The sequence below is a fragment of the Muntiacus reevesi genome, chromosome 18 (assembly GCF_963930625.1).
Source record: "Muntiacus reevesi chromosome 18, mMunRee1.1, whole genome shotgun sequence".
In the NCBI taxonomy this organism is placed as follows: domain Eukaryota; kingdom Metazoa; phylum Chordata; class Mammalia; order Artiodactyla; family Cervidae; genus Muntiacus; species Muntiacus reevesi.
This window is the reverse complement of record NC_089266.1, coordinates 53,791,720-53,804,222: the sequence shown is the minus strand read 5'-3', so window position 1 is coordinate 53,804,222 and position 12,503 is coordinate 53,791,720. Positions and strand designations below refer to the sequence as shown.

The 12,503-nt window shown below is 43.6% G+C and overlaps 1 pseudogene; it reads right to left on the bottom strand.

Annotated features, from left to right (window-relative positions):
• The window catches only part of LOC136150199 (eukaryotic translation initiation factor 3 subunit F pseudogene), a 28,220-nt pseudogene extending 16,011 nt beyond the window's left edge, over positions 1–12,209 (bottom strand).
• Positions 12,210–12,503: the final 294 nt, after the last annotated feature.

Genomic DNA, 12,503 nt, shown 5'->3' with positions numbered 1-12,503 from the left:
AGTCCTTTGGCCACCTGATGCAAATAGCTGACTCATTGGAAGGACCCTGATGCTGGGAAAGATTGAAGGCAGGAGGAGAAGGGGACAACAGAGGATGAAATGGTTGGATGGCATCACTGATTCAATGGGTTTGAGTTTGAGTAGACTCCGGAAGTTGGTGATGGACAGGGAAGCATTGTGCACTGCAGTTCATGGGGTCGCAAAGAGTTGGACATGACGGAGTGACGGAACTGAACTGAACTTTCTGGTAACAGCTCAGCCAATGAGAGACTGTCACAACTCAGCCAATGAAAACCCTCTATTCTGGAAAACTCCCAGTTTTCCTCTAATGAACTTTTATAATAGTTGCTCTCAAGTTCCTCTTCTTCTTCTTTTTTTTTTTTGTGTGTGTGTTTGATATTGGTATTTTTTATTTTTTTATTTTTTCATTTATTTTTATTAGTTGAAGGCTAATTACTTTACAATATTGCAGTGGTTTTTGCCATAAGTTCCTCTTCTTCTTTATAAAAATTTTCCTCTCTTTTACTTTACTGGGACTTTCATGTGGCTTTCCATAACTGCATGTCACAAACTGTAATTTTTGCTGCCCCCACATAAACCCGCTTTTTGCTGATAAAAATTACTCGCTGTTTATTGTTTTAGGTTAACAAGCTGCAGTGAGAAGTGTTTTCCAACTTCTCATATATTGGATCCAATAAATTACTTAAACCATTTTGAATCATATTTTCCTTCAATTACAATTGAAACAGCCCTTACTGAGGAGGTGATAACACTTGCCTCCTGCCTTAAAATTTACTGATGGCCTTGTTCCCAGTCGTTAAAACCCTAATTAAATGAACTGTTGAAATTGCAAACTGGCCAGTTTTAGAACCTGGAGTAAATTCTAAGTATATTTTTAAAAAAATAGTGGAAAATTTTCAAACAAAATTTCAAACAAAAGTAGGGACAATGATATAACAAATCACTATGCATCTATCACTGTTTTCCAACAATTGTCAACTCATGAACAAATTTATTTCACCTATTCTAGCCTCCATCCCCTGAAATGAACTATTTTAAAGCATATCCCATGCTTCGTGTCATCTGATTAGTGTGCCTGGACCCTAGCACTGCATCACATCTGCCAAGGCGCAGGGAGAGGGGACATCTACCCCCCTTGAGACCCTGGCTCTTCCGGCAGAGAATTCCTCTTGATGATGGCAAGTCAAAAAAGCTGGCTCTCCATTATAAGTGGTAAGAATAGTAATGCAAAAGTGACAGGGGGTGACCAGGAAAAGCTTTTGTATAGGAGGAAGAATTAAACTGAGCTCGATGAGATGGGTAAAATGTAGGTACTGAGAGAGACAAGAGGATAGGATGGATTTATTACTTCTAATATAATATTAAGTATAATAGTAAGAAAAATTGGAAAATAAAGAAATGTAGGAAAAACTGTCATTAACATTCTCATTAACCAAAAAGCCACTGGGGTTTGGATTTTAATATTTGATTTTTGTTTGCTTGTTTTCTGTTTTTCTTTTTTATATATAGGTTAGTTGTAACTGTACTGCAAATTTATATCCCTATATTTTTATTTAACAGGATAAGCAGTTTTCTAAGTTACTATGGATTCATTGTAAACTTTTTTTTTTTTTTTTTTGCACAGCATGTGGTTCACAGGACCTTAATTCCCTGACCAGAAATTGAACCTGGGCCCCAGTAGTGAAAACACTAGGTCTTGACCACTGGACCACCAGGGGATTCCCTGTAAACATAATTTTTAAAAGATGCATAATATTTCCTTAAGGACATGTTGCATGGTTTATTTGATCAGTCTCTCATATTTTGGCATTTTGATTCCTTTTGTTATGTGTGATTATATATAACTATGCAATGAGTATTATTTTTGTTTAAAGCCTTTTCTGAAATTTTGAGTTAATTACTTAGTGTAGGGACTACCAAAAGCAAAGTTACTGGTAAAAGAGTGTGAATATTATAGAATAGGGCATTTCTAATACTGATTTTATACTGTCTCGTATCATTATCTCAAAAGGTGATTCAAATTCCAGATAAAATTGATAAGAAACATTAAATTTAAGAACATAGGACCTAGAGTGTATATCACAGAAATGTAATTTAAGGTTTTTTTGGTGGGGAGGGAGGGCTGCACCACATGGCTCATGGGATCTTAGTTCCTCAACCAGGAATTAAGCCCAGACCCTGGGCAGTGAAAGCCCAGAATTATAACCTCTGGACCACCAGCAAATTCCCCTAGAAATATAATTTTTAACTGTGCATGCAGCCATTCAGAAAAAAAGGGCTACATTTTCCAACCCCCCCTTGTAGCTAAGTGATGACATTCTGACCAGTGGGATATAAGCAGCAGAAGAGTTCTCTTGATGGGCTTTGCCAGTGGCCCAGTGATAAAGTATCCACCTGCAATGCAGGAGCCGCAGCAGACTCAGGTTCAATCCCTGGGTCAGGAAGATACCTTGGAGTAGGGCATGGCAAGCCACTCCAGTGTTCTTGCCTGGAGGATCTCACGGACAAAGGAGACTGGTGGGCTATAGTTCATAGGGTCAGATATGACTCTGACTTACCATGCACACACACGCACATTCTCTTCGCAGTACCTGGAAACCTTCTTCAATGGGTGCCTTTTGCCTTATTTTATCTCTCTTTTTTTTTTTTTTAACTTTGCCAGCTAGTAATATGGGTACAATCATTCATGATAATGAACATAAGGACAAGAGCCTAGGCTTGGTGGGGTGACAAGCTGGAAGAGGCCAGGGTCACTGAGAACTTTGAGGAGTGGACCCCCCTTTTCCACTGTTTCTCCTCTCTTTGCACAGAAGAGAGAAAGTTCATTGCAAGCCACTGGTGGTTTGGAATGTCTACCAGAACAGCCAAACCTAATTCAAACACAGTGTGGTTTTAGAAACTGGAAACAGCATTGTTACACACGCTTTTTTACCAGCCCAGAGATGGGAAGAGTTACTGCCATGGGAAAAAAGCATTTCAAGTGTACTTTAAGACCATGTTATGAGGTTTGGTTTAAATATTCCTGATTCTAACAAAAAAAGAAAACTTCACTGTCAATAGGAGGAAATTCCAAGTAAAACTATGGAATTCATGACATCCAGCTTCCAATTTAGTTGCCTCAAGTGTAAAAGAAAAGAAAGGAGTAGGAGAATGGTGAATATCTCCCAGTTTATCTTGTTTCCAGAGATTACCATCCCTACTCCAAGAACTATTAAAAGGCCCTCTTGAGAGAACAGCAACCAAAAATAAAGTGGCATTTGGCATTTCTCTGGGAACACATTTAACTCTGCTCTGAGAAGAATAACCTGCTTTAATTTGCTAAAGCCCAAGTCTAACCCTGTTTTCCTCTGAGCTGGGAAAAAGAAATCCCTGAGAAAATATTTTGCAACAACAACGTCAATCTGAAAAATGAGAAGCAAAATGCCAAGTCAAAAGAAAGTTGTGTTAGAATGCATTTTGGTGAAAACACAGATACTTGGGGCTCAGATCTATGATCTGTTGGGAATGGAGAATCAGGGATTTTGTTGTTGCTCATCAAAAAAAAAGGGACTCATGTCTGGAAGCAGCGAAGGAAGTGAAATATTTTGCTGAGACGTTTAGAAGCAGTCCTGGTTCTTGCTCTTTCCTGCCAATGGAATTTTTCAGCAGTCAAAAACAGATTCAAAAGCAAAGAGCAACCTCTCCAGAACGAAATATCAGCAATGACATAGCTTTATTGGATGTCCTCTGGTATAAAGAATTCTCTCCAGGCCAGATCTCCCCAGGCTCACCGTCCTCGCTGCCAAACCACGTGTGATAGGCCTGGCCAGTTCCTACAAGATCTACTTTTTCTCTCTAACTCATCCTGGTTGAAGTTTTGGCTGCTTGCAGTCACCTCTCAAGCAAACTGTAGAGGAGGCATCCAGTTTGTGTTTATACAAAGCAAAATGTTAATCTGAGCCAATTTCTTCTCACCAGTCTGCACACCTCTGAACTACTCCAATCAGGGTTCACCTGTGAAAAGCAGAGTGGAGTGTTGTCTTAGGCAAAGTCTAGCAGAGATAACAAATCTGGTTCCCCCCAAAACTCAAAGTGCACCTCAAAGCCATTAGCACTAAAAAGAAATCTGTCACCATTCTCAGCCATTCTGTTATATGATTATTAACCTTCAGCAAATCCAAGTATCCATTTATGTATGGACTTTTGTAGGTTTCTGATGTCATCAGTCTTTTTTGAAATAGACATTTCACCTCTGGGATAAAGGAGGGGATTATAGAACTAGGGAATTAAATCTATAATCTCTTGGAGGGGAAAAGAAAAAGACTGGGCATGTAACTTTAATCATTGATGGATTTTAGAATCACATTCCAGTGTGTTGCACCAGCAACACAGCTCATTATTACCTTGGGCTTTTTCTTTAAAAGCCACCTGCCTGCTGCCCCAGAGGCTGGAAGTTTGCCCTTGCTCCTTGTTCACTTTCCCTTTAAGGATTGTTAGCGTTTCAGCTGGTAAAGGTCCAAGTGCCCTCTGGACTAGTGGGCAGGACGTGCATTTTCCAGTTTGGAAGCAAAAGAATGTGTTCTCCAGGGAGGGTTCTTCAAGGTAATTGCTCTCTGAGAGATTCCTGCCACTGCCTTAGGCAACCCTCACCGGAGACAAATCCCTCTCGCTGTTAGAATGGGCTAGAAATCCAGAGATGGAAAGATGGGAGCTCAGGAGACTTGCCGAGACCTTTGAAACCAGTGACCTCTCCACACAGAGGAGATGGGGGAGAGGCCAGCCCAGGCCGAGGCAGCTGAATGCCTCCCCTGCCCTCCCCTCCCAGGCACAGCAGCTCTCCACTGCCTTCCTTTTTTGAAAGAGCATCAGTGAAGGAGGTTGGTAGAGGAGCTACTGTGTTAACCGAGATTCCAAGCAGAAGGAGAACACCACTTCTTTGGAATAAAGCCTTTAACAAATCACTGGGGCCGGAGGGCTGCACCCAGGGGATGTGGTTCGCCAACTCAAGTGAGAGGGCCTGCAAGAGGAATCTGGGTGTGTAGGGGGTGAGAAGGGGAGAGGAAGAAGGGAAAAACCCAGAAAAGTAGAAAGTCCTTCCTGGGCCATTACCTGCCTCCTCAAGCAAGGGACGTGGGGGGTTGGGGAGGTGGGCAGGCTGGAGGGAGAGGTGATCAACAAATGGGCCATGGGCTGCAAAGAAGTACGGAAGAATAAAAATGAAATTGTTGGGACTTCCCTGGTGGTCCAGTGGTCGAGAATCTGCCTTCCAATGTCGGAGACTCGGGTTTGATCCCTGGTTGGGGAACTTAAGATCCCATATGCTTTGGGGCAACTAACTAGTGCCACAACTAAGACCCAACGCAGTCAAATAAATATTTAATTAAAAAAAAATGGAATTGTTTCCTGTGAGTCGTGGGCTCTGCTCTGAAATCTTCGGTAATGTTTCCGTTGTTCCCTGTTGTGGTGAGTCATCCTTCTAGGAGACATTGAGGAGCTGCCGAGTTCGGTGGTCTGCAGACCCTGGGTGAAAAGAGGGAGCAGCTGGAAGCAGGAGACCAAAGAGCCCCGGCTGGGTTACGGCACTTTTGTTCCTCTTGTGTGTGCGAACCACCACCCCGGAAAATGACAGCCAGAGTTGTTTGGGGGTGGAGAAGGGATGCTGGAAGCCCCCAAGGGGAGGCTAGATGTGAACTTGAAACTGCCTGACTGCAAAGCTCATGCTTTCACTATCTGTACAGTCACATCCTCCCCCCACCGCCCACCCCAGCGCTGCCCAAAGCTCTGTGGTAGTTCATGTCTCCCAGCTTCTGGCCCCTGTTTCTGGCAGGAGGGGCATAAATGGAGCGGGTTTTGGAGCCAGACTCTCTGGGTTTGAATCCTAGCTCAGCTGTTTGCTGGTAGTATGATGCTGGGCAAGTTATTCAGTCTCCCACTCTCAGTCTCTTTATCTGCAAAGGCAAGAAAATAACTGTGCCCACTTTACAGTGTTTTTAGTGCCCAATGCACTAAATGTTAGTTGTTATCGTTATTTCTAACAAATACACAGGATCGTGCCATGGACAGCCCTGTAGATCCAGCTTCCTAAGCCACAGAAAGAATTCAGGTTTTGAGGCCAAACAGACTGGGTTCCAATCTCAGCTCTGCCCCTTCCGGCTGAGTCACTCTGGGCAAGTTATTTAACCTCCCTGTGAAAGGGGTGAAAAACACCTCCCCTGAGGTGCAGGGTTGTTGGGAAAGTGGACTCACTTGCAAAGGAGCTGGCCAGGGACTGTCCATCTGTTTTAGTCATGACATGGTCTGGTGGCTCCCATACCCTAACTCTGCTTTACCGCACACATATACTAAATAGCTCTGGGGGCTCCCAGGACATCAGACTGTCCCCGCATTTGGTTCAGTTGCTGTTGCTCTTACTGGGCTGGGTCTTCACTGCCGCCCGTGGGCTCTAGTTGCGGCGTGCAGGCTTCTCTTGCTGCCCAGTACAGGCTTAGTCGCCTTGTAGCACGTGGGGTCTCAGTTCCCCGACCGGGGATCGAGCCACATCCCCTGCAATGCCAAGTGGCTTCTTAGTCACTGCACCACTAGGGAAGTCCCTGGCTACGTTTGATTGGAGTCAAACTTATGTAGTGAGACGTGTCCCCTCTGTGTTGTCTGGAAACACAGTTGGCCTCATTTTAGCATCTTGCTGGGCAGGTTGGCTGAACGATGACAAAGGCTGTTTTGAGATCGCTGGAAAAACCTAAACTGGCTAAGACAGAGTAAACTAAGTCAAACACATTTGTTTGTAGCTCAGCTGGTAAAGAATCCACCTGCAATGCAGGAGATTTTGGTTCAGTTCCTGGGTGGGGAAGATCTCCTAGAGAAGGTATAGGCTACCCACTCCATTCTTCTTGGGCTTCCCTGGTGGTTCAGTTGGTAAAGAATCTGCCAGCAATGCGGGAGACCTGGGTTCGATCCCTGTGTTGGGAAGATCTCCTGGAGGAGGGCATGGCAACCCACTCCAGTATTCTTGCCTGGAGAATTCCATGGACAGAGGAGTCTGGCATAGGGTCACAAAAAGTTGAACTCAACTGAGTGACTTTCATTTCACGCACATTCATTATGTGCGAGTCAAATGTTCCCTTCTTTCCTCCAGCTTGGGGCAGTTCTCCAGGCTAACTGCCTCTTCCTCCTCTTCCGGGGACCTCCCCGAAGGCTTTGGCCACTGATTGCCACCATCTGTAATGCTTACTCCTCTAGGATGCCAAGCCCCTTTATAGCTCCTCTAGAAGGCTTGAGTTCCCTTTGTCTGTTGCATGGGGACCAAGGTGTTTTGTTTGGCTATTTTAACTCCAGAAATTTGAAGGACTTAGGAGTATATATATCATTATATATGTGGGTAGAGATGCATTGAAATCGCCCTAGAAGAGTACATCTGAAGACTAATGTGGCTATCTCTAAATGTGACGTAACATGGCTATTTAAGAAATATTTTGTTACTGTCAACCTATTTGGCTCTGCCAGGTCTTAGTTGTGACACACGGCATCTTTGAGTTGCAGCATGTGGGCTCTAGTTCCCTGACCAGGGATTGAACCCATCCCCACCTGCTTTGGGAGCACAGAATATTAGCCACCAGGAAAGACCCAATAATGTGTTTTTAATTTTTTAAAAAATGTGTACTTTCTAATGTTTTTTACAATGAAAAGTGTGGCTTTTACAACAGGGGAAAAAAATAATTAAGTGGTATTCCTAACTAGAAAATCCATCCAACAGATGTTTATCAAGGCTGTATTGTGGCCAGCACTGGGAGTGGCACTGGATGAACAAAACAAGATAAGACCTTTGCACTCAGAGAAGCTGTAGCAGGCTGAGGGAAAGCCTCCATGAACAAATAAATACATCAAGGCATCATGGGGTGCACTGTTCACTTAAGAAGGTGTTCTTATCGCTCCTTGCTAGTCTCTGGAACTCTGCATTCAGCTGGTTATCTCTCTCTTTCTCCTTTGCCTTTTGCTTCTCTTCTTTTCTCAGCCATTGTAAGGCTTCCTGAGACAACCACTTTGCTTTCTTGCATTTCTCCTTCTTTGGGATGGTTTTGGTTACTGCCTCCTAATACAGTATTACAAACCTCTGTCCATAGTTCTTCGGGCACTCTATCTATCAGATTGAATCCCTTGAATCTGTTCATCACCTCCAATGTATAATCGTAACAGATTTGACTTAGGTCATATCTGAATGACCTAGTGGTTTTCCCTACTTTCTTCAATTTAGACCTGAATTTTCAATAAGGAGTTAATGATCTGAGCCACAGTTAGCTCCAAATCTTGTTTTTGCTGACTGTATAGTGCTTTTCCATCTTCAGCTGCAAAGAATGTAAGGAGAGAAAAGAAAGCCTTTTAAGTGAACAATGCATCGAAATAGTGGGAAACAATAGAATAGGAAAGACTAGAGATCTTTTCGAGAAAATTGGAGATACCAAGGGAGCATTGTATGCAACTAAAGGACAGAAATGGCAAGGATCTAACTGAAGAAGAAGAAATTAAGAAGAAGTGGCAAGAATATTCAGAAGAACTATACAAAGAAGGTATAATGACTGGGATAACCACAATGGTGTGGTCACTCAACTAGAGCCAGACATCCTGGAATGCGAAGTCAAGCAGGCCTTAGGATGCATTCCTACAAAGTTAGTGGAGGTGATAGAATTCCAGGTGAGCTATTTCAAATCCTAAAACATGATGCTGTGAAAGTGCTGCATTCAATACGCCAGCAAATTTGGAAAACGCGGCAACGGTCTTAAGATTGGAAAATGTCAGCGTTCATTCCAATCCCAAAGAAAGGCAATGCCAAAGAATATTCAAACTACCACACAATTGCACTTATTTCACATGCTAGCAAGGTGATGCTCAAAATCCTTCAAGCTAGGCTTCAGCAGTATGTGAACCGAGAACTTCCAGATGTACAAACTGGATTTAGAAAAGGCAGAGGAACCAGAGATCAAATTGTTGGATCTTAGGAAAAAATCAAGAGAATTCCAGAAAAACATATACTTCTGCTTCTTTGACTGCACTAAAGCCTTTGACTGTGTGGATCACAACAAACTGTGGGAAATTCTTAAAGAGATGGGAATACCAGACTACCTTACCTGTCTCCTGAGAAACATGAATGCATATCAAGAAGCAACAATTAGAACTGGACATGGATCAACAGATTGGTTCCAAATTAGGAAAGGAGTATGTCAAAGCTGTATATTGTCACCCTGCTTATTTAACTATTATACAGAGTACATCATGTAAAATGTTAGGCTGGATGAATCATAAACTGGAATCAAGATTGCCAGGAGAAATATCAACAACCTCAGATATGCAGATAATGCCACTCTAATGGCAGAAAGTGAAGAGGAACTAAAGAGCTTTTTGATGAGGGTGAAAGAGGAGAGTGAAAAAACTGGCTTAAAATTCAACATTCAAAAAACTAAGATCATGGCATCTGGTTTCCCTGTAAATAGATGGGGGAAAAGTGGAAACAGTGACAAATTTTATTTTCTTGGGCTCCAAAATCACTGCAGACAGTGACTGCAGCCACAAAATTAAAAGACACTTGCTCCTTGGAAGAAAAGCAATGGCACACACCAAGACAGTGTATTAAGAATCAGAGATATCACCTTGCCAACAAAGGTCCAAACAGGTAAAGCTATAGTTTTTCCTGTAGTCATGTACAGATGTGGGAGTTGGACCATAAAGAAGGCTGAGCACCAGAGAATTGATACTTTTGAACTGTGGTACTGGAGAAGACCCTTGAGAGTCCCTTGGACAGCAAGGATATCAAATCAGTCAATCCTAAAGGAAAGCAACCCTGAATAGTCATTGGAAGGACTGATGCTGAAGCTGAAGTGACAATATTTTGGTCACCTGATGCAAAGAACCCACTTATTGGAAAAACCCTGATGGTGGGAAAGATTGAAGGCAAGAGGAGAAGAGGACAACAGAGGATGAGATGGTTGGATCTCATCATCGGCTCAGTGGATATGAGTTTGAGAAAACTCTGGGAGATGGTGAGGGACAGGAAAGCCTGATGTGCTGCAGGCCATGGGGTCACAAAGAGCTGGACATGACTGGGCGACTGCACAACAGCAACAACAGCAAAGTGGGATGCATACAGCAAAAAACATGACCTGAGTGCTGCAGTTGAGCGTGATGGAACCTGCTTGAGAAGGCAGTCGACAGAGGATGTTTAGGCTCAGATTTTTTAGGAGGAAAAAGAGGCTGCAATGCACAGAGTGTGTGGAGGACAGTTCCAGACACAGGAAGTGCCTGTGGGATGGTCCTAAGACAAGCGCAAACTTGACATATGGGAGGGAGTGTTTGGAGAGTGCTGGTGAGATTTGGAGGGGAGGAGCCAGTTCACGCAGAGCCTCTAAGCTTTGGCAAAGTGTTTGCTCTTTTGAAGGCAAGAGGAAGACTCTTAAGAGACTCTTAAAAGAAAGAAGGCTACTCATGAGATGGAAAGAGGTCCAAGGGTTGAGGGTATTTTAAAGGCAAAACATGCTGTTGGATTGGAGGTGGGGAATGAGGGAGAAGGGAATGCCACTGATGGCTTTGCATGCTGACTCGGAATTATCCATCAAAGTGAGACAGACTGTGGGAGGAACAGGTTTGGACATATTAAACTTCACAGGCCTGGGTTATTAAAAGGGCAGCATTCAAAGTGATTCAGCCCTCTGATGTAATCAAGTTCAATGTAAACAAATGCTTTGGCATAACTCAAAAGCTTTATAAAGGTTTGGTTCCTTATTTACAGGACTGTGAAGGATTGAGTCATGTATTCTTTTGAGTCATACTTGATTTCATTTTATGGACAACAGTATGTGCTATGGGGGCAGTTGGGAGCTGAGGGTTTCATAAAGATAGCAGGTATAACCCTTGTGAAATAAATGTCATATTTTTATAGCAAGACTAGAAATTTAAACAAAAAATTGTCTCTGCCCTGTGGCCTCCTCTCTGCCCTATTGTGCACTGTGTATCTGTACGCTGACCAGACCTCTCCCATCAGCAAGAACACCTGCTTTAGAGCAGCATTCTCATAGTATCAGTGTGTGTGTGTGTGTGTGTGTGTGTGTGTGTGTGCGCGCACACAGGGGCTTCAGTCATGCCTGACTATTTGCTACCCCATGGACTGTGGCCCAGCGGGTTCCTCTGTCCATGGGATTCTCCAGGCAAGAGTACTGGAGTGGGTTGTCATGTCCCCTTCCAGGGGATCTTCTCAACCCAGGGATCAAACCGGTGTCTCCTGTACCTTCTGCTTCACAGGCAGATTCTTTATCGCTGAGCCACTGGGGAAACACAGTATCAACCAGACAATGCCTTAAAAGATAGCACTCCTTGTTGTTCTTGTAAGGGGTGATGGGACCCGCCATGATGACGCTTAGCTCTGGCTTACATGAACTGTCAATAATATGTCACTTGATGTACCGCCCTCTGTCTCATAAAACTTAAGTAACTGAGTCTTGACTTCTAAGGGGTGGAGCAGTCCTCAGCATTCTGAGATGCTCTTCCCAGATTATGATCCTCAAATTTGGCTCAAATAAAATTTTCCATTTCTTTCTTAGATCAACTGACTAATTTTTTTGTCAACACCCTCATGAATAGCAAAAGTCTATGATAGATAGATAAATTCTAGACAATATATTCTGGACAAATTATTGGAATTATTTCCAATAAAACTTTATGGACAATATAAAGTGGCTGGTTGGTGTGCAGTCTCTGGATAGACAATAGTTGTCCTTTATCTAGCACTCACTAGCAATATGTGTTGCTCATTCTGTTATACATTGTAAATAAAAGTCCTGCTTGAGTCCCATGCTATTTATCATCCAATTTACATATAAGAAAAAAAGGCTCAGAAAGGTTAAGTAACTTCCGCAGAGTCACAGAGCTAACAAGGGGTGGAATCTGCATTGGACCCAGGTCTCGCCTAATTAGAAAGCTTGGGCTTCTATGAGGCAGATGTTGTCTTTGGTCTGGCTGCATGGGATTTGGAACGAGAAAGGGTTTGTGGGGAGTGACACTCATGGAAAGGCATGACTGCTGAGCAGACCTGTCAGTCTCTGGAGCCCGACGTGGCACTCTGTAAGCAGACCGCCCTTCAGAGGGCCCCTGAGTGGAGTGGAGATGGCCAGGCCCTGGCACCCCTACTCCAACTCACCTGTGGGCTGGTGGGCACCTGAGAAGAGCATGATCTTAGCTTGAAAGCTGGGCTGGACCTCCAAGACTGTCAGTTAGCTGTACTCCGTGCATCTGGGCAGGAGTCCGTCCCTCAATGGGGATGTGAACGTGGCATCTCCTTGTTTGCCACATGCTCTAAACAGTGCCAGGGCCCCTTCACCCAAGAAGACTCAGTCTGCTAGCTATCCACTGCTGTGTAACAAATTGCCCGCAAATGCCGTAGCTTGAAATAGAAAAGACTCGTTATCTCAAAGTTCCTGGGAAACGAGTCCAGGCCTGGTTTGGCTGGAAGCCTCTGGCTAAAG